This window comes from Otolemur garnettii, unplaced genomic scaffold (genome assembly GCF_000181295.1).
Source record: "Otolemur garnettii isolate 467f Iridium unplaced genomic scaffold, OtoGar3 scaffold00136, whole genome shotgun sequence".
In the NCBI taxonomy this organism is placed as follows: domain Eukaryota; kingdom Metazoa; phylum Chordata; class Mammalia; order Primates; family Galagidae; genus Otolemur; species Otolemur garnettii.
Genome location: NW_003852531.1, coordinates 2,933,186 through 2,954,329, shown reverse-complemented (window position 1 = coordinate 2,954,329; position 21,144 = coordinate 2,933,186).

The window sequence follows — 21,144 nt, the reverse complement described above, 5'->3', positions numbered from 1 at the left end:
GAGTCTCACTCCATCACCCTGAGTAGAGTACTATGGCATCACAACTCACAGCAACCTCAAACTCTTGGGCTCAAGTGATCCTGCCTCATCCTCCTGAGTGCTGGGACTACAGGCACCCACCACAACACTGTGGTAGTTTTTCTATCTTTAGTAGAGACAGGGGTCTCACTCTTGCTCAGGCTGGTCTCAAACTCTGCCTCAGCCTCCCAGAGTTCTGGGATTACAGGCATGAGCCACCCATCCCAGCCCTCTGCTTCTGTTGTTGTTGTTGCAGTTTGGCCAGGGCCGGGTTCGAACATGCCACCCTTGGTATATGGGGCCGGCGCCCTACCCACTGAGCCACAGGCGCTGCCCCCAGCCCTCTGCTTTTCTTTTATTTCAGGCAGGTATTATCCCTTAAGAGGCTATGTACTTTGCTCATTTCTGCCTATCAATCACTGTCTTTCCTGCTGGGATATAAGCTCCATAGGGGCAGGAACCCTTATCTGTCTGGTCTATGGACACATCTATGGGTAGGACAGCAGTTGGTGCAGCCAGGCACTCAGTGAATACTTGTTCAATGGGTGAATGAATGAATGAATGAGCAAATCCCTTGCCACTCCCCAGCACGTCTTGTGGAAGGCAAGCCTGCCCCAGCTCTCTCTTGGTTCTGCAGCCTCACCCTCTCTTGTCCCTGTGGTGTCTTGGACTCCTTTATGTGCTTGGGTCACAGCAACTTTTGTCTTCTGTCTTGGAGTAGGAAAACTCTGCAGGTTATGGCTGAGTGTTCCCAGCACATGCCATGACCATTACTGTCCCCTCTCCCTTCCTTCCTGGTCTCCTGCAGGCAATATCGGTAGATCTCGTTTCTGATGCAGAAGTACATGATTCCTCCACAGGGGCTGAAAGACACTCCTGGTTTCCAGCCCAAGATTTCAAACATTAACTATGCTGGCTCCCTGGGAGGCTGAGACAGGAGGATTGCTCCAGCCAGTTTAGTCCAGCCTAGGCAACATAAGGATACCCTGTCTCTTTAAAAAGAGAAGTTTGATATAATTTATCATATAAGCAGACTAAAGAAGAAAAGTGATGCGCTCATCTTACTGGATGTAGAAGGGGAGAGTGAAAGAGGGGAGGGGTAAAGCCCTGCCTCGGTACATTGAAGACTGTTTGAGTGATGAACACACGAAAAGCCCCAATTTAAGCATAAGAAAAGGCATCCATGTTAAAAAACAAACAAACAAACAAAAAACCACCATGAACTGCCAGCTCCCTCCATAAGCTTCAGGCTGATGGCAAACCACATTCTCTTGGTGGCTCCCTTTTGACCCTGTCTGCCACCATAGTCCTTCTACCCAACCACTGTCACTGCATTTCCACTGCATATTCCATGGCTGCCCCGCCCTGCCCTTCCCGTGGGGCTCTCTGTAGATGCCTGAAAGGGCTCAGCTTCACTGGAAACAACTCTCACAACACATCCCTGCTCCTTGTCCTCAGAAACTCAGACTCCTTTCTGGGTCTAGCAGGCCAGACCCTTGTTAACTGCGTAGTTGGCCACACCAGTCTTTGGAGTGCCTTTCTGACTTCCTGCCCCAAGTAGAATTCTCATGCTCTTTCTTTCTTCCTTCCTATCAAGCTGCTGTGATTAGGAGACATGCCCACTCTTAGCTGCTGCAAGAATTGCTCCTTGCAGAGGTATTTTAGATTTCAGAGAGGTTGCTGGGACAGGGCAATGCTGGCCATTCCCATAAAGTCTAGCACTGGGATTTCAGGCCAGGCAGTGAGACGCAAGTGTGGGCCACTGGGGCTTTCTAGATCCCTCATTCCATATTCTGAGCACCAGTGGTTATTCTCAACATGGCACAACCCTACAGGTCGGCGGTGACACGGAGAGTTGGCTACTTTCCTCCCCTTTGCTCTTACTGAAGGCAGAGGAAGGATTTCCAGCCGTCTTCATCAACAGATGCTCCTTGCCTTTCCAAAGCACCCAGGGGTGTGCTTCTGATATGTGTCCTCAGATGTGTGATGATGGTGGATTCCCAAAGACACCTTCTGACCAGTGAGAACATAGAGGGACCAAAACACCATCACACGCAGTTATTTTAAAACAATTTTTCAACATTAGGCATTTATCCATACATATGTATATATTTTGCGTGTGTGTGTGTGTGTGTGTGCCTGTGCCTTCAAAAAGACATTTTCTGCTTAGGCCCATTAAGAATGAAATCCCACAGAGAGCTGAGCCAGACATTTTCCTTTTAGGTCTCCAAATGAAAGATTCATTTTAGCAACATAAATTCCTTTTTCCAGAGAAAAAATTTTTAAGCCTATTCAACTGGCTTCTTAATTGGTCAACCTGTACTCATCACCCAGTAGGGAAACAGGTTCTCTTCTTGCCTCCAACAAAGCCAGTCCTCACCACGAGCGATGGTGGTCCAAGGTCTCGCCATGCTTGCCAGCTCCCCTGCCAGCCTCGTATGTGCACAGTCCCTGCAGATGTCTCAGGGTAAAATAAATGACTTCCAGATGTGAAGAAAAGAACTGGACGCATTCACGCAGAAGTGAAGGGGCCATTGTTTGCCCTATGTTGAGGTCTCTTGGAAGGTATCAATGAACAACAAATTCATTCTTAATATATCACAGGAAATCTAAAATGGAACATATCACCAGCAAATAATTTCCTAGTTTTCATACTGGGAAACCCCAACCTAATTTCTTATTAAGTACCAAGGCTTACATTCTCCAGGAAAGCGTTTGACTGCTTACCCATTAGTCTAACTTAGCAGCTGATCATTCCAACTTAAATCTGAAAATTAAGGGCAAAAGTTTGCGGGAATGGCTTTCTATGAATTTCATAAACCAATATTCCTTTTTTTTTTTTAGGTCTGCTCTCGTCATGGGAGAAGGTCTGTCATTTTCTTAAAAAGACTTTCAAAGTCAAAGCCCAGACTCATACCATTTGTTTGTGTTGTAAGTAGATAACCTGATTTTTCAGTTCAGGAGAAGAGGAGTGACTTGTCTGCCACCTACAAGTTTCCATTCAGATATGCGTGTCTGTGAAGGTGATGATGATGTGTTTGTACGTGTACTTTCACGGTATAAATCACAAGAACACCCATGAACCAAGATAGCCCAGGAGGAACCAGCATCCAACCTAAACCTCTTTCTTGCTTGTTCTTATCTCAGCCTTGTGTAAGCTCCTGACCCAGGAAATACACCTGCCTTTTAACTAGAAAACTTTTTGTGTGTATTTAGTAATATTTTTAAAAATCTGAATGGTTTCACACCCAAAACTTACTTATGATAAATTTTCTCAATTGAGAACAATATCACACCAGAATATCTTACACATCCTTCTCCAGGAAGGAATCATGTTCTGCATCAGATATTTCTTGTATCTAACCCCTGGCAGCTGAACTTGGCCTTATCTAGACTTCCCTGAAAGGTCTGAGCACCACCAAGGCCTGTTGGCAGTATCAAGCATCTTGTTTTCCATAAGAATCTGAAAAGCCACATGCAGCCCTGGCCCGAGGACATCTGCTGCACTGTCCTCTGAGATGACCTTGTTCGTTATTTACTTGTTATTACTTGTCCTCAGTGGCCCTACCTTCCGTGGGCACGTAACTCACAACAGCAGGGACTTCATTTCCTCCGTGGCAGTGTCGCTGATGCTAACATGGCCCTCTCCATCGCAGGCACCTTTATAGAATGAATGAGTTGGGGCAGTTGTGATTCACTCCTTGTGGAGACCAGGAAGGTCCAGGTGTTTTGGTGGTGTTGACTAATTGGTCGGCACATGTGCCACCCAATAATTTGGAAATATTGGCCATAATGTGGGATGGGCACGGAGTATTCACTCATATCTATTTAATAGAATGGAGAGGAAATTAATGTCTTCTCACAAAGGAAATAACCCAAAGATAAAGTGGCAGAAGCCTAGGAGATGCATGTCAGGTTATTAATACTTTAACACTCATACCAATGAATGTTCTTTAAAACCAATTAGGCCCTTTAAAGAAAACAACCTCTAACTATGTTCTGCAAATTAATTCTGATCACATCTCCAAGCCCATTTACGGCCAGGCTCAGAGTCCTCCTCTTCCGTCAGCTGTTGACTTTCTAAGTGTCCTAGGCAGCTGCGTGTCTGTCTGTGGTTCCCTGCGCTGACTTGCCAAACCTCAATTTCTTAGGGCAGTGACTTCCATGGACAAAGCCCCCACTCTGTGGAGGCTGAGAAGCCCAGGCATCCAGCCCGCCTGTGGCAGGAGTTCAGGGAGTCAGGGAGGCCTCTTTAAAACCATGTCACGCTCCTGTGACAACTGCTCCTCTGTGCTTATTTGAACTGTCCCTCCCAATTAGCAGTAATAAGTGACTCTGTAAAGACGAGCAAACACTGCGCCTTCATTAGTCCACACCAGCTCCCCTCGCCCCCTCCCAGGCCTGCGTTCCCTGCCCTGTGCCAATCAGCCCCAGAAAATCCCCAGGGTAAACCTCCAATAGCGTTCGGAGAAAGCTAAACACATCTGACTCCCAACGAACAAGGACCGGCAAAAGGCAAATTAATGACAACCCATTTGAAGAGTTTGCTTGAAATTATTGTATTCTGTCCATCCACTGAAAAATTGATTACTCCCAGGGTAGGGGAAGAAATCCAAATCAATAGACTAAAGCAAAATGGTTAAAAGGCATGCACCAGGCCCATTTATTTTATCTCTTTACCCTTCCTGGCCGCCCCTTCCCTGCTCCCGTCCCTCGCATCCCTCAGCCCCTTCTCCATCCACACACATTTTTTAAAGAAATGAGATATAATTTACAGGGCAGGAGCTGTTTAGCCTTTTCAGATAAAGCACCTGGTTAGACATCTCCTAGGGCTTGTGAGCACCTTCAGGCCCAATTGTTGCAGAGCTGTGTCTGGGGTGATGTGGCCTATTCCCTCTGGTGGCCGAGCAGTCCTCGCCTGCTAGGGAGATATGCAAATGAAGCATTTGCCATTTGGCTCAGAATTCCAGCCGAGCTCGTGGTATTAACCATCCCTGACCCCAACCCACTTCCCTGAGTCTCCTATAAAGCAGGAACAGAAGTGATGACCCCTTAGGCCAGGAGTCAGGAGGCAGGTGTGGCATCTCTACACCTGTTTAAATTGACCTGTGATTTTAGGGTGTCATCAATGACTTTCAGAGTCACCCTCCTCCATGGAAAAGTGAGAATGAAAATAACAAATTTGGATTTTGCTTCCCTCTTTTGGAAACCAGCAAGGGATCTCCAACTTTATTGCAGAATAAAATCCTAGCTCCTTCACCTGGAATTTAAGGCCTGTAATAATGCAATGCCCTCAAATCTATTTTTTTAGTTTGTTAACTTTTTTTGAGACAGAGTCTCACTCTGTCACCCTGGGTAGAGTGCTAGAGTACCCTGGCATCATAGGTCACAGCAACATGTGAAAGCCAGACTCTTGGCTCAAGCAATCCTCTTGCCTGAAACTCCTGAGTACCTGGGACTACAGGTACTGGTTTTCTGAGAAAGAGGCCCCACTCACAGCAGATGGGCAGGGGCCAATCCACCAGGACAATGCCTCCGTAAGTGAGGCACTGGATCCACTTGGCCCAACACCAGCCCTCCTGGGATATTTCCATCACATGAACCCATTGGGCCAAAATGTGACTTCCTAGCAGGGGTCAATGGCTTACACTTGTAATCCTAGCACTCTGGGAGGCTGATGAGAGTGGATCGCCTGAGCTCAGGAGTTCAAGACCAACCTGAGCAAAAGCGAGACCCTGTCTCTTCTAAAAATAGAAAAATTATCTGGGAGTTGTGCCAGGCATCTGTAGTTCCCACTACTTGGGAAACTGAGGCAGGGAGATCCCTCGAGCCCAAGAGTTTAAGGTTGATGTGAGGTATGATGACACCAAGGCACTCTAGGTTGCAGAGTGAGACTCTGTCTCAAAAGAAAATAAACAAAAACAAAAACGAACAAAATGTGACTTCCCATTTCAGTCTTTATTGCATAGGCCAGTGTGAGTTGACTTTGACAATTAGCAATGAATCATTTTAAATGATACCGTAGAGAATACCAGTGGAAAATGAGTTTGGGGGAAGTTGGTGAGCTCTAAAACTTGGACCAGTTTTAGATTTCTAAGAGAGACATTTTAGACATAAAAACAAGAGATATTTACTGGACATTCAAGGCACTGTTTTAAGGGTCTTAGGAGCACTTAGTAATTATACAACCCATGAGGTGATTACCACTGTTACTTCCACTCGCTAGATAAGAATGCCTGATCACAACAGTTAAGGACTTTTCATGAGGTCCCACCTTGTTCCCTATAACCTTATAATATCTATCAAAAAGCTTTGTGACCCTGCAGTTCAAAAAGAAAATTATCTAAATGTGATCATTTTTGAAAACAGCCCCATCACACATAGGAGTGATTATCTTGCTATACAAACAGGCCTGAAATTATCCCCAGCTGTTTGATTCTGTGAGCTTTCCCACTCATACCCTTTTCCTTCTCTCTCAGGAGTAGATGGTGAGCTGAGGTTGGGATCCTCCGGCGCTGCTCCGAGACTGGATTTGCATGCAGGTAGTTTCTTGGAAGATGACGCCACACAGCACGAGGAGGGAATGAGGAAGTGAAGTGTGGAAGGAGGGGGGACCACGGGGTGCCCTGCAGAACACACTCAACTAGTCCCGCCCAGTGGCCACCAGCTCCCCTGGGCTGGAACGTGACCTCGGTGGCACTTCTGGCCTGCTCCAGGCACGGGCTAAGCTGGTCAGGGGCCAGGGGAGGGCTCTGCCTGAGAGCTTTCGCTGCCACCAGTGTGAAAGGCTGCGAGTGCAGGAGGCCGTGGGGGTGGCACACACAGCTTCCAGCCCTCAGAAAGCAGCTGCCCCTCTGACGACGTGACTGCAGCGAGGAGGCACAGCTTCTGTCGCAGGCAGGGTCTAGCCGTTTCCTGACACCCCAAAACTTGCTTTGTGGCCGGATGAGAGGCCTGTGGCCGGGAATGGCGTCTTTCTCTGAGTGACGTTCGTGGTCCCTCCCTAGGCTGTGCCTGTCATAATTTTGGCCATGAGCTCAAATTAGGCACCAGTGGTCTGCATGAGTTCAAGCATCTAGATATTTCCGAGCTTCTTTTAATGTTTTTAACTTATAAGACACAAAAGTGGATGCGTCTCATTGTCTACCACCTTTTCCCATTTGAATCCAAATGCTTGTATATTTCCTTTTTAGCCATTTTCTCAATGGCTGAGCTTGAGCCAAACCTTACTGTCTCTTTCTCTCTAAAGGAGCAGGTGGCAAGTTATATTTTCCAAAAATGTCCAAAGGAATATTTTTGGCCCAACATGTTCTTCCAGAACTTTTCCATTCCCCCACGAAGAGGTGATTTCTTTTCCCCTCCCCTTGAAATTGGGCACAAGTAAGTTCTGGGGGATGAGATGCTGTGTGGCTTCTGAGGTCATAAAAGGCCATGCAGCTTCCTCCTGGCTTTGTCTGTTTCTGGACATTCAACCTTGGACGGACACTGAGCTGCGAAGAAGCCCAGGATGCAGGGAGAGCCCGCATAGGGATGGTCTGGCCAACAGCCCCAGGGTCTGAGCCAATGGACAGCATCAAACACCATGTGCAAGGAAACCAGTGCTCAGACCATTTGCCCCCCCCCACCCCCAACTGCCTTAGATCTTGCAGCTGAAGCCTCAGACATATTGGAGCAGAAGCAAATTATCCCTGATCTGCCCTGTTAATTTCACACAATCCATGAGCAATGAGTAAGTTTGGGGGTCATTATTTATATACCTGGACAAGCAGATCTGTGCCTTGGAGGGGATGTGGGTGGTGGTCTCTGCTGCCTGGAGGCTGAGGACTCATGTCATGCCAGGGTTCCCAGGCCGGGCCTTTTCTCAGTCCAGAGCACGTGCCTGAGCAAATCAAGCAGAGGAGCTGAATCAGAGAGGTGAAGACTGCAGTGTCCCTGGCATTACCTGGCCCTGGGCTGGCCAGAGTGCTTTGGTTACGAGCAACAGGAATGATTGAGAGTAAGTTAGGCATGGGGCACTGTACTGGGAGGCCACGGGTAGCTCACTGGGCCTGAGGGAAAACCTGATGGGAAAACTTGAAAAGATAATGACCAGAGCTGTCCAGGGAGCTTGGAGGTGGGCACAGCATCTTCACAGCATCAATGGATAAACCAGCTTTCTGAATTTTCTGCCCTTTCACTGGGCTCAGGTATCAAATGCCCAGTTAACCAGTTTGATGAAAATATTTCAGATTGTATATAAAACCAGCACATCGTACCCCATGATTGCATTAATGTACACCATCATAATTTAATAAAATAAATAAATAAATAACAATCAAATGCCCAAGAGAAATAGTTCAATTGGCCTCAGGTGGGCCACATGCCTCCCCCTGCAACACTGAAACTTTCAGGATATGCTTCCTGAGGTTCTCATCACAGCTCTGCAGCATGGCAGGGGTGGGGAGGGTACTGCTATTATAGATTGAGCACTTAGCCTGTGGCTGGCACAGGGCATCAGTCACTGAACCCTCACCAGGAGGCAGCTGCTGCTACCGTCCTCATTTTGTGGATGAGGACATGAAAGCACAGAGAGGGTAAGAAACTTGCCCAAGGTCGCTCAGCTGGTGAGTGATGTCGCCCAGGCTTTGGCACAGGTGCATCAAGTCCTGGACACTGTTACAGCCTCTCATGGGCCTGCTGGAATGGTGCTCACATCACAGTTCCCCAGAGGTCAATCAAAGGGCTCCCTACAGCAAAAAGAGGATGGGAAGCCAGGCTGGGAACACAACGGGTGTTCACAACAGAGCCTAATTGTGCAAGGGAGGACAAGGAAGGGGGATGGGACCAAGATCTGGGTCCCCAGAGAGGTGGGTAACCATTGCACCCAAACTGACTGACTAGGGGCCAGGACATGCCCAGGCCAGAGCTATGGGTGCCTATTTGCCATGGACATAGCAGAGTAATTCCTTAGAAAAGGACAGTTGCTCACCTCAGGGCTATGACTGTCTGGGTCACCCCTATCTGACTCCTAGACACAGCATCTGGCACTTTTTTTCCCCCTTCATCACTAAAAACTGATGCAAACCGGGCTTGAAAAGCCCTTGTCTTCTCTTCTCTTCTCTTCTTTTGTTGCTCTTGGAACCCTCTGACCACCCAGCAAATGATCCAAATTAGCCTGTTGCAAAGGTGTGATACATAAGACTCATTTACCAATAACCCGTCAGCCTCTTGTCCTGTGACCAAGGCCATCAGAGACTGTCCAGTTCAGCTGGGCCCCAGCTGACTGCAGCCAAGTGAGTGAGCACAGGCAGGAGCAGCAGAAGAACCAGACAGCTGAGCCCAGTGTAGATCAACTGACAGGGCCATGAGCTGGTATACAATCATTGTTTTAAGCCACTAAGATTTGGCGCTTTTTTTAATCCTGCAAAAGCTAACTTATATATCAAGATTAAGTCAGTGGGTCAAGTCTAATGTCAGTGGATAAAATCCTCTCACAGAGCAGGGAAGCTTGTATTTGGAAAAAATAATATGACCTTCCACAGTCTCCAATTTCCATACCAGACAGGGTCATCCTTAGTGGTAGAACTTGTGTTTTATTTATTTTGTCATCTTATTGTCTTGCACAATATATGGCATGCAGTATATGTGTATATATATATGCTCAAATACTGGCAAATAAGTGTATATCACAATGAAAAAGGACATCCTCTGCTTTCAAGGTGGTTATTGTTTATGAGATTTGATGGTCACGTTATTGAATTTGCCACCATGCACATATGTTGGTAGCACTGTACAAGCAACTCAGTAAGATTTCATACCTTTAGTATATATCACTGTCTCACAGTTATATTTCTGTAGACATGTGGCAACGTCTCACTGAGTGGTGTTCATTACTGTTGTTGCATGTTTTTCTCTGCCATCCCCAGAATGTTGGAGCTTGAATTAAAGCAAAGAACAAATATTAAATATCTTGTTAAACTTAGCATGGGTGGATGTGAAATCAAGGACATGTCAGTTCAAGTTCATGTGGATAATGCCAGGAAAACACGGCAGTGTAAAACGGATTAAGCATTTTCCTGAGGGAAGACAAAGTGTCACTGACAAAGAGAGGTCAGGGTGGCCAGTGATAAGCAGAACTGATGAAAACATTAAAAAAATTAATCAAATTGTACATCAAAATCATTGACTGTGAGGAGCAAAGCAGACCAAGTAAACATCAATGGAGGAACAGGAAAATCTTAACTGAAAATCTTAGCATGAGAAAGGTGTATGTAAAAATGGTTTTTAATGGTTAAAGAGCTCACCAATGAACAAAAATAAAGGAGAGTTGAAGTTTCCCAAGGCCTTTTAGAGAGGCAAGAAGATCCAAAATGGCCCTGTTATGACTGAGCATGAAACATGGCTGTACCAATACAACCCTGAAACAAAGTGTCAAAGTGCACAGTGGAAGTCAGTCCAAATCAAGAGTTAGATGATGTTGTTAACCTTTTTGATATCAGAGGGATTGTTCATTATGAATTTGTACCAACTGGATAAACAGTTAACTGAGTTTGTTATTTAGAAGTGCTGAAAAGGCTGTGTGAAAAGTTAAACAAAAACAACCTGAACTTTTTGCCAATAACTCATAGCTCTTGCATCACTACAAGGCACCAGCTCACATGGCATTTCTGTAAGGGAGCTTTTAGCCGGTATACACATAACAGTATTGCAACACCCTCCCTAATCACCTGATCTGGCCCCCAGTGACTTTTTTCTTTACATGAAGACAAAGGAAATATTTAAAAGTGACATTCTGATGACATTCAGGATATCAAGGGTGATATGACAACAGCTATCATGGCCATTCCAGAAAAAGAACTCTAAAATTGCTAGAAGGGTGGACTAGGCACTGGCATTGGTGCATAGCTTCCCAAGGGGAGTACCTCAGAGGTGACTGTAGTGATATTCAGCAATGAGGTATCTCAAGGAGGTGCTTCTAGGACAAATTTGCAAACTTAATTATTAGACCTTATAGATATGAAGATAAGACTCACATTTGATACCTAGCAGGGAAAGCTGAGAATAAGTAGTGCCATGGAAAGTGTCCAGCTCTACTGAGGAAGAGAGCAGATGTTTCCACTTGGGAACAGGTGAAAAAGAAGGAGGGAATTGAGAGAAGGTTTCTGTAAGTCATAGCATTTAAATTTGCCTTGAAGGATGGGCAGAGTTTTAAAAGGAAATGATGGACAAGACAATTGTTAATTATGTAGGAAGCAAAAGAAGATGCTTGAATTTCTGCCTAATTTAGGATTAAGGCTTGACTGAAGCATGATATGATGTAGAGGGATTTAGGACCAAAAAGGAAGGGTATTGATAGACTGAGGAATGACTCTCAAATTACCCAGGGGCAGCTAAATGATTGAATATATCATGGCACTAGTATGAAATGGAACATTTGTAACCATTAAAAAGTTTGTTTTTGAAAAATATTTAACAACATGAGTTATGGTTAAATGATTAAAAGTAGTATTAATTTAAATTCAAGTACTATTAAAATGTACATATAAATTTAATATTTTGTGAACTTTGGAATGAAAACTTTCATAGATAAAATTAAATCTCTAAGCAGTTGCTGGTGCTGTAATTTTGCCAGGAACTATTCTAAGTGTTCTATACACATTATCTCATTCACTCACAACGAGGTCATTTATTCCCCTACCCCATGAGAGAGCTGCCATTATCCACCTATGATCCGCATGGTGAACCAGCACAGCTGGAAGGATGTAATTCCAGAGCAGCTTCGTTTATGCCACTGCCCTTTAAAATTTATTCCTTTGGACTCATGCTTTTCTTGTCCATAGATGAAAATTAGCATGTCATGCATTTTTTGGGCGACTTTCCTGTAGTATAATGTTGCACAGTCAATACCTAACATGGCTAGTCCAGAACACAGGCCAACACTTCACACATGGTTACTATTATTCCCCACCTCTACCTAGGAGGGTGAGCTGTCTTGAGGGAGGTGGGAAGAGTTGGACTGGGGAGAAGGTGCAGGAAAGAGGGTGGAAAGTTGTTACATCATTCCTGGATAGTGCAGAGAGCTGGCATTGGCACTCTCTGGGTTTGCCGTGATTAAGGCTGCCCATTTTTCTCAAGGGCAACAGAGTGAGACCCTGTCTAAAAAAGAAAAAGCTTACGACAAGATTAATCACAGTAAAAAAAAAAATCATCCCCCCTCCTCCAACATAACACAGAGCTTCCCCGAAACAAGTGTCATGAAGGTTTTTCCCTTAATTTCCTCTAAGACACATTGATAGCATCATCCCAAAGCACAACTTGGCAGATGACATTCTGAAAGAGCAAAAACAATTCAGTCTTAGGGTGCAGTTCTCTGCCACCTGCGGATCACTCCATAGAGACATTTTAGAGGACTCAGGCAGTGGCCGGATGGTGTAACTTTCAGGCAGTCCTTTGTACATATGGTTTCTTTAATCAAGCCTTTGATAAATATTGGGTTGTGGGAAGTTCAAGGTTGCCTGGAATAGTCAGAATGCAGTTATTCATGATGAGGCTACCTGTAGACTTTAGCAGTCAGTCTAGCTGGGAGTGGGGCAGTTGTGCTTCCAGGCAGTTTGACAGGCTTGACAAGGACAACTGGCTCTATGGTGGCAGTCTCTGCCACAGTTATGCTGTATAACAAATCATCCCACAAGCCAATGGCCTAAGAAAGGATTATTCCCAAAATGTTCGTCGTGGCTGGACTCAACTGTGTTTGGCTCAGAGCAATAGTTTGGGTTCAGCTCTTCTGTACATCTCCCTTTCTGTGGATCTGGGGATTAGCCAGGACTTGCTCTTCTCATGGTGTTGGCAGAAACATAAGAAGGCAAGACTCACCCATGAGGGCAGCCCATGCCTTTGTTTCTGTCACATCCATTGACCTTCTATTGTCCCATCCAAGACCACATGGCCAAACACAATATCCATGGAGTGGGGAAGTCTATACTGTCCACCAAGGGTGAGGAGTCAATAATATTCACCCTAAATGATGATCCAAACCATCACAGTCTCCTTGAAAAGCAATTTGGTGACACTGATGCCAATGGCTAAAGAGACTGACCTGGGGTGGCGCCTGTGGCTCAGTGAGTAGGGCACTGGCCCCATATACTGAGGGTGGCGGGTTCTAAACCCGGCCCTGGCCGAACTACAACCAAAAAATAGCCAGGCATTGTGGCAGGCGCCTGTAGTCCCAGCTACTGGGGAGGCTGAGGCAAAAGAATCACTTATGCCCAGGAGTTGGAGGTTGCTGTGAGCTGTGACACCACGGCACTCTACTGAGGGCAATAAAGTGAGACTCTGTCTCTACAAAAAAAATTAAAGAGAGAGAGAGACTGACCTGGAACTTTTTGAATAAAAAATGGTACAACCACCTTGAAAAACAGTTTGGCACCTTTGCAAAAAGTAAAAAAAAATAATTACTAGTAGACTAATTTCTAAGTATTTACCCAAGAGAAATGAAAATACATGTCCCCCCCCCAAACTTGTGCATGAATGTTCATACCAGCTTTTGTAATAGCCACAAAGCAGAAAAAAGAAAATGTCCACCACCAAGAGAAAGGATGATGGAATTGTGGTTTGCTCATAGGAGATACTACTGACCAATGAAAGGAACAAATTATTTATATATACAAGGAAACAGATCTCAGAACCATCGTATTGAGCAAAAAGAGCTAGATGTTAAGTCCTATTCTGTATGAATATGTTAATAGCAAGTTTGACAACAGTCAAAAGTAATATAAGATGGTAGAAATCAGATCAGATGTTGCCTTTACCTGGAAGGAGAATGAGGGAGCATTCTGGGGTAAGGGCAATGCTCTGTGTCTGGATAGGGACTGTATTTACCAATACTCATGAGTTATCACCCAAAATATGCACTTCACTGTGTATAAATTTCTATCACTTAAAAGAAAATAAAAAGTGGAATTTGGGGTTGGGTCTGGCACACAAATAAGATTAGTGCCCCCCTCCCCTGGCCAGATTCCTCTGTCATCAAGCCTGATGAGCCCAGGGCCAATGTCGAACATAACCCAACTCCTCAGGAAAATGCCCAAAGGCTGGTTGATCTTCAGTAGGTTATGCCCTTCAAGGAAAGCTGGCTGGAAAATATTCTTCCAGGAAGCTGTGTGTGGGTCTCTGGGAAAGCTGAGCCTGAAATGAAGAGGGGTATAGGTGGCTTCTGTGGGAGGTGAGCTCAGGAAGCAGGGGCAGGGAGGTGAACTGAGGAAGGAAGGGAGACCTACAGAGACCCTGACAGCCCCTGAGCCTGGACTCTGCCAGCAGCTCTGGGAAGGGCACAGAGTTCTCTGAGAACTGCCCAAACAACAGAGAGCAGCATTTGACCACTCACTCTGGTCTGTGGCAACTGCAGTGTCTCACTCATTTCCAAGCTGCACTTGTGGATTTGGGCTGAACTCTCTGCCCCTCTGGAGGAGGCTCCAAGGTAGAAAACCAGAGAGACACAGAGGACAGGCTTTTTTGTTTGTTTGTTTTGAAACAGAATCTCGCTTAGTCACCCTGGGTCGAGTGCCATGTGTCACATCTCACAGTCACCTCAAACTCTTAGGCTTAAGCAATACTCTTGTCTCAGCCTCCCAAGTAGCTGGGACTACAGGTATGTGCCACCATCCCCAGCTAGTTTTTTTCCCATTTTTGGTAGAGACAGGGTCTTACTCTTGCTTAGGTTGGTCTTGAACTCCTGAGCTCAAGGGATCCACCTGCCTCAAGTGCAAGGATTACAGGTGTGCAAGGATCCCAGGAGTGCAAGGATTACAGGTGTGAACCACCATGCCCAGCCTCAGAGGACAGGCTTGAAGGTGACATGCCATCAGTATGACTCTGAGCCCACGAGGAATGGGCCATATTGTCTGTAGGGGACATCGCAGGAGGGGATGTGGCATGGGGCACCAAAAGTACCTGCCACTTTTACTGCATAGGTTGATTTACTTCAAGAAGCTGCCATTGGCTCAGCACCTGTGGCTCAAGTGGCTAAGGCACCAGCCACATACACCTAAGGTGGTGAGTTCAAATCCAGCCCGGGCCTGCCAAACAACAATGATGGCTGCAACCAAAAAAAAATAGCCAGGCATTGTGGCGGGCGCCTGTGGTCCCAGCTACTTGGGAGGCGGAGGCAGGAGACTCACTTGAGCCCAGGAGTTGGAGGTTGCTGTGAGCTGTGATGCCACAGCACTCTACCTAGGGTGACAGCTTGAGGCTCTGTCTCAAAAAAAAAAAAAAAAAAAAAAAAGAAGCTGCCATTTAAATTTGGGGGATTGTCATGCTGTGTTTAGAATCACTGATCTACAGCTCTTATTTTTAGACCTAACTAGACAGCAGAATCAATTTCCTATTGTGACCCTATGATAATCTTAATGTCTACCCAAAAGATTGTTTATTTTTCCATATGTACTAGGTGGGAAGTGGGCCAGCATTTAGTTCATCCAAGAGTAGGGCTTAGCCATTCAATCTATACACTCGAGATGCTGAGCAGAGTCCTCCCCCTCTACAAATCAGCTGTTGGAAGACAAGTGTCATAGCTGCTGTTAGTGTCCCATGCAGAAGCCCCAGCTACTATGAGAATTGGCTTCCCACAGCACAGTTTCTCCCTGCTCCAGAGACCTGTCCCCAGCAGATGGAGCCACTCTGCACAGGGGCTTACACCCAGGTGGGCTCATAACCAGTGACCAAAGGAGATGGTAGCATAAGGAGCTGATCCGCTTGCCTAAAACTGGGACTGACCCCATGGGAGAATTCATGCTCAAAAGTCCCATAGGATCAGGCTGAAGCCAGTCTTCCTGCAAGACTTCATCTCTGCTCAGCTCTTTCCCTGTCCCTGAAGAAATCACTTGAGCACAAATCTCATCTTGGGATCTCCTTCTAGGGAACTCAACTGAAGACAGTGTTATGGATTGAGTTGCATCCCCCTAAAAGACATGCCAAAGTCCTGACCTGTGAATGTGACTTTATTTGTAAATAGGGTCTCTGCAGACCTGAGTTAAGATGAGTTCACTAGGGTCAGCCCTAATCCAATACCACCAGTGTCCTTATACCAAGAGGAAAATACCATTGAAGACAGAAACTCCCAGGGGCTCTCGTGCACAAAGATGGCTACGTGGCCACAGAGGCAGAGATTGCAGTGAGGCAACTGCAAGCCAAGGAGACCCAGGGCTTGCTGGCCACCAACAGAACCTAGGAAGAGGTAAGGAAGGATTTTACCCAGAGTCTTAGAGGAAGCATGGCCTGTTGACACTTTGATTTTGGACTTCTGGCTCCAGAATGTGAAAGCTCTACATTTCTGTTGTTTTAAGCCACCCAGTTTGTGGGCCTTTGTCACAGCTGTCGTAGGAAACTAGTAGGGATGTTTAGCCTTGCCCTGGCACTTGGGGTACATTTAAGGGTGTCCATGTAGGCCTCACTAATGATGGGAAGGGGATTCTGAATATGAGCTGTTAGCCCTGAAGTCACACTTTTCCACAATCTTCAGTTCTGGGGAAAGAGGGTAATCAGAATAGGAGGAAACATTTCTTTTGAATTGTCAAGGAAGCTTGGGTGTGGAAGTGAATGTGGGGTACTCTGAGCCCCCCAAATCCACTCATATGCTATAGATTTCTTCCATTTCTCTGGGTCTTATTCCCAGTGATATAAGATGATTTCCTCTACCTCCTCCACTACTCACTTCATTTTATCTGTTATCTAGAAGAAATTCTTCTATTCAAAACAAGGCAGAAAGGATAGAGTTCACTACCCACCAGCCTGAAGAGATAGCTTTGTTTCCATGGAGGAACACCTCAGAGAAATCAATATTTACCGTTGTGTTTTGCTTTCTTTTTATTACACCCACTCTCATGAAATAATATAAGGAAGACTGAATGGTGCTGAGGTCCACCCCGTTCTATTAGTAGAAATTCTGCTAGAATTTTAATTCATATAAACCCATGAGCTGATCTTTAAGAAGAAAAATCATAGGTTTTTTTTTTAAATTAAGCATCTGCACTCTCTGCTTATTCAAATCATGTCTACCATCATCTAGTAGGTCTGACTTTCTGAATAGCTAGTGAGGATGGAGGGCAAATAAGGCCCAAGCTGGGGTGATTTTAAATAATTCCTAACCTGTTTTCAACCTTCCTTCTTTCCTACCTTGGCAGGCTAATAAATAGTGAAAAAATTAATGCATCTTGACCTTCACTTGCTATTCAGTGCTGAAAGGAGTGAGTCTGGGTTTGAGAAGGTTGGTGATTAGTCAGAAGATCACAAATACATAAGCAGAAAAAGAATGGAGCATAAATGATAGAGGATTGTGGTGTTTGTAAAATAGCAAATGGATTCTGGCGGGAGTGTTAATTGTTACAATCATTCAGGAAGCTGGCGATATCTACTAAAAACTAAACAAACTACCTAACAGATGCAAACAATGACCTGGAATTAAAAAAAAAATGCAAAGCTAAAATATTGTTTGCATCCATCAATGTCAAAATACATTTAAAAAACAAATTAATAAACTGAACAAACTCATAGGCTAGTTCCACTTCTTGGTATTTACCCAAGAGAAAAGAATAGTTCTATCCACCAAAAGACACGTGTGAAAAGGTTCAGAGAAGTTTTATTCATGATAACCCCAAATGTAACTATGTCCATCCACAAGACAGTGAGTCAACAAATGAGGGCACCTCCACACAATGGGCTACAGTACAGCAGTGAGAATGAATGAACTGTCACTAGTGCAGCCACATGGGTGATTCTCACAAGCATAATAAGAGCCACGACTGCAGACACCGGAGGATAGATGATCAATGATTCCATTTAAGTAAAATTTAACGGCAGGCAAAACTAACACTCCATGGTTAGAGATCAGGATAATAATTTTTCTTGGTGGCGGGATGGTACTGTTAGAGTGTGGAGAAGAAGGTTTAGTTGGGGGGTTTAGGTGTTGAGTATGTAGTGTGTTCACTTTGTGAAAATTCACTGGGCTGTAAACCGGTGAGTCGTGCATTTTCCTCCAAGTCTGTTAAACTAATTAAAAGTTTGCCCAAGAAAAGCAAGTGCTATTTCTTTATCCTACTTTTTTTTTTTTGAGACAGAGTCTCACTCTGTTGCCCTGGGTAGAGTGCTATGGCATTATCCTCACAACATCAAACTCTTGAGTTTGAACAATTCTCTTGCCTCAGCTTCCCAAGTAGCTGAGACTGCAGGTGCCTGCTACAATGCCCACCTAGTTTTTCTGTTTTTTAGTAGAGATGGAGTCTCACTCTTACTCAGGCTGGTTTTGAACTCTTGAGTTCAAGCAATCCACCCACTTTGGCCTCCCAGAGTACTAGGATTACAGGTGTGAGCCACCATGCCCAGCCTTTCTTTACTCTACTTTTGAATACACACACACACACACACACACACTCACACACTCATGACCTCCATAAAACATCTTCTGTATCACTAGAAACATGCTGGAAAATGATTAAAATAAAGAGTATAAGTTAATATCTTCTAACTTCAAATCTTTCACAAAAGAATTGTAAAAGCAAGTAAAGGAATATGACTGTCTTTAAAATTCAACTGTTAGCACAAACACCATGTTCTACTTCAGTACTGAGTGTCTCAGAATAATGTGGTAGAATTTTCCCTCAGTAGATGTTGTAAGTCTTTGTCGCCACTTGAAAAGTCCCTTCTCACTGAAACAACAGGAAAAACACCAGTTTTATAATTGAAGGACATTTAGAAAGTGGAATCAGATGGGAGCCTCAGACTGGCTTTCTTGAAAGTTTGGATGAAATTATTCTAGAGATTTGCAGACTGCATCATGTACTACGAAAGTAAAGGTTTTTTTCCTGTAACTTCTTTAATGATAATTTTAATGGTAAAAATAAACAAATTTGGGGGGAACAGTGGTGCAAGATGGCAGACCAGAAGGATCATTCAACTGAGCTCTCCTAGAATGACTGCGGAAAAAGAAAGAGCACAGCTATACATGGCACAGGGACCTTATCCAGAGTCATAGCTCAGGGAGCACAGTGAGAAGGTAGTGAGCTAGATACAGCATATGATCCAGAGTGGTCAAAATCTAATGAATTAGGCAAGTGATTGCTACTGACTGGGATTGGCTGGCCACCCACAGAGGTCTGGGATGGGAGGAAGCCTTTCTGGAGTTTTCAGTTGTTGGAGGAAGCTGCCTGTGGAGTGGAAAACTTGGAAGAGTGAGAGGGCTGGCTTGGCACCTGTGGCTGAAGTGGCTAAGGCTCCAGCCACATACACCTAAGGTGGCGGGTTCAAATCCAGTCTGGGGCCGCCAAACAACAATGATGGCTGCAACCAAAAAATAGCCAGGCACTGTGGCAGGTGCCTGTGGTCCCAGCTACCTGGGAGGCAGAGGCAGGAGACTTGCTTGAGCCCAGGAATTGGAGGTTGCTGTGAGCTGTGATGCCATGGCACTCTACTCAGGGGAATAGTTTGAGGCTCTGTCTCAAAAAAAAAACCAAAAAAGACTGAGAGGGCTAGTACAGCAAAGAGCAACCAGATTTGAATGCTGGTTGGAGTGGACTTGCCATAGGTTTGGTGGCTGGTGAGGCAGCCATACTGGGAAGGTCTTGGCGGCTAGGGGGCTGCCATTGTGGGAAGGTCATAAGAAGGTCTCAGCAGGGGCCTAAAGTGTGGCCATCTTAATTCCACCTGCCAGGATCAGAACTTCACTCTTGGGACAGGCTGAGGAACTTCTACTGTGAGACCTGCCCCTGAAGGATGAGCTTTAAGATCCTAACCCAGCAGGCTCTGAATGCTGAGGAAACAATCAGGCAATCACTAAAGGCAACTAAGTTTGGGGTAAGGACCCTAGAGGTTTCTGGCTGTGCTCTGTTGCCTAAAACAACCACAGTGCTACCTGGTGTCCTGGAGACATATTGCAACACACTATCATCAAGAGCAAGGATTTCTGTTTGAAACAAAGAAGGCAGTCAGAAGGTAAAAGGAGAACAAGGAGGTGAAGAAGAAGAAAGAACATATGAAGAGGAACAAACAGAAAAATTCAGGGAATATGTAAAACCAAAACAGAGGAACTTTCCCAAGGGACCATGAGGCAGCTACTGAAGAAGACTCCACTTATAAAGAAATAATGGACTTGACAGAAAGGGATTTTGTAAGATGGATAATAAAGACAATAGAAGGAATGGACAAGAAAATGGAAAGACAGAACAAAAAATCAGACAAGTGATATGTAGACTATAGAAAGGATACAATGGAGCTTAAAGAAATGAAGGAGACAATAAGGGAATGTAAAGATGCAGTAGAAAGTATCAAAAATAGGTTAGACCATGCAGAAGAAAGAAACTTGGAACTAGAGGATAAAGTTTTCAAGTTACCCAGGTAGTTAGACAGAAAAGAAGAGAGGAAAAGCAGAACAGGTGCTTAGAGAAGTATGAGACTCCATGAAGTGTTCAAACATATGAAAAACAGGGATCCCTGAAGTGGAAGAAGATTGTCCCAAAGAAATGTAAGCCCTACTGGAGACTATCATAAATGAAAACTTCCCAAGTTTTACTAAAGACCCCAACACACTCCTTTCAAATCAAACTCCAGGTCATCTAAACTCAAACAGAGCCTCTCCAAGACACATTGTAATGAACCTGTCCAAAGTCAAGATGAAAGAAAAAAATTCTGCAAGCAGCCAGGAGTGAGTGCCAACTAACCTACAGAGGCAGAGCCATTAGGATGACAGCAGACTTTTCAACTGAAACCTTCCAAGCCAGAAGAGTATGGTCATCCACCTTCAACATTCTTAAACAAAACAATTTCCAGCCCAGAATACTGGATCCTGCTAAACTAAGCTTCAAAACAGATGGAGAAATCAAATCTTGCTGATATACAAGCACTGAGGAAATTCACCACATCAAGACCAGCTCTATAGGAAATATTTAGACCTATTCTCAACACTGACCTCCACAATGGACCACCATCAAAGTAAACACCCAGAAGCTAAAGGTCAAAATGTAGCTTTCACAATGGCACAAAGGATAAAACTACACAGAGGACTTTCACAAAATAAGAGAAATAGAACTCCACTACACTTATCAATTCTCTCAATAAATGTCAATGGACTGAATTCCCCACGGAAGAGGCACAGGCTGGCTA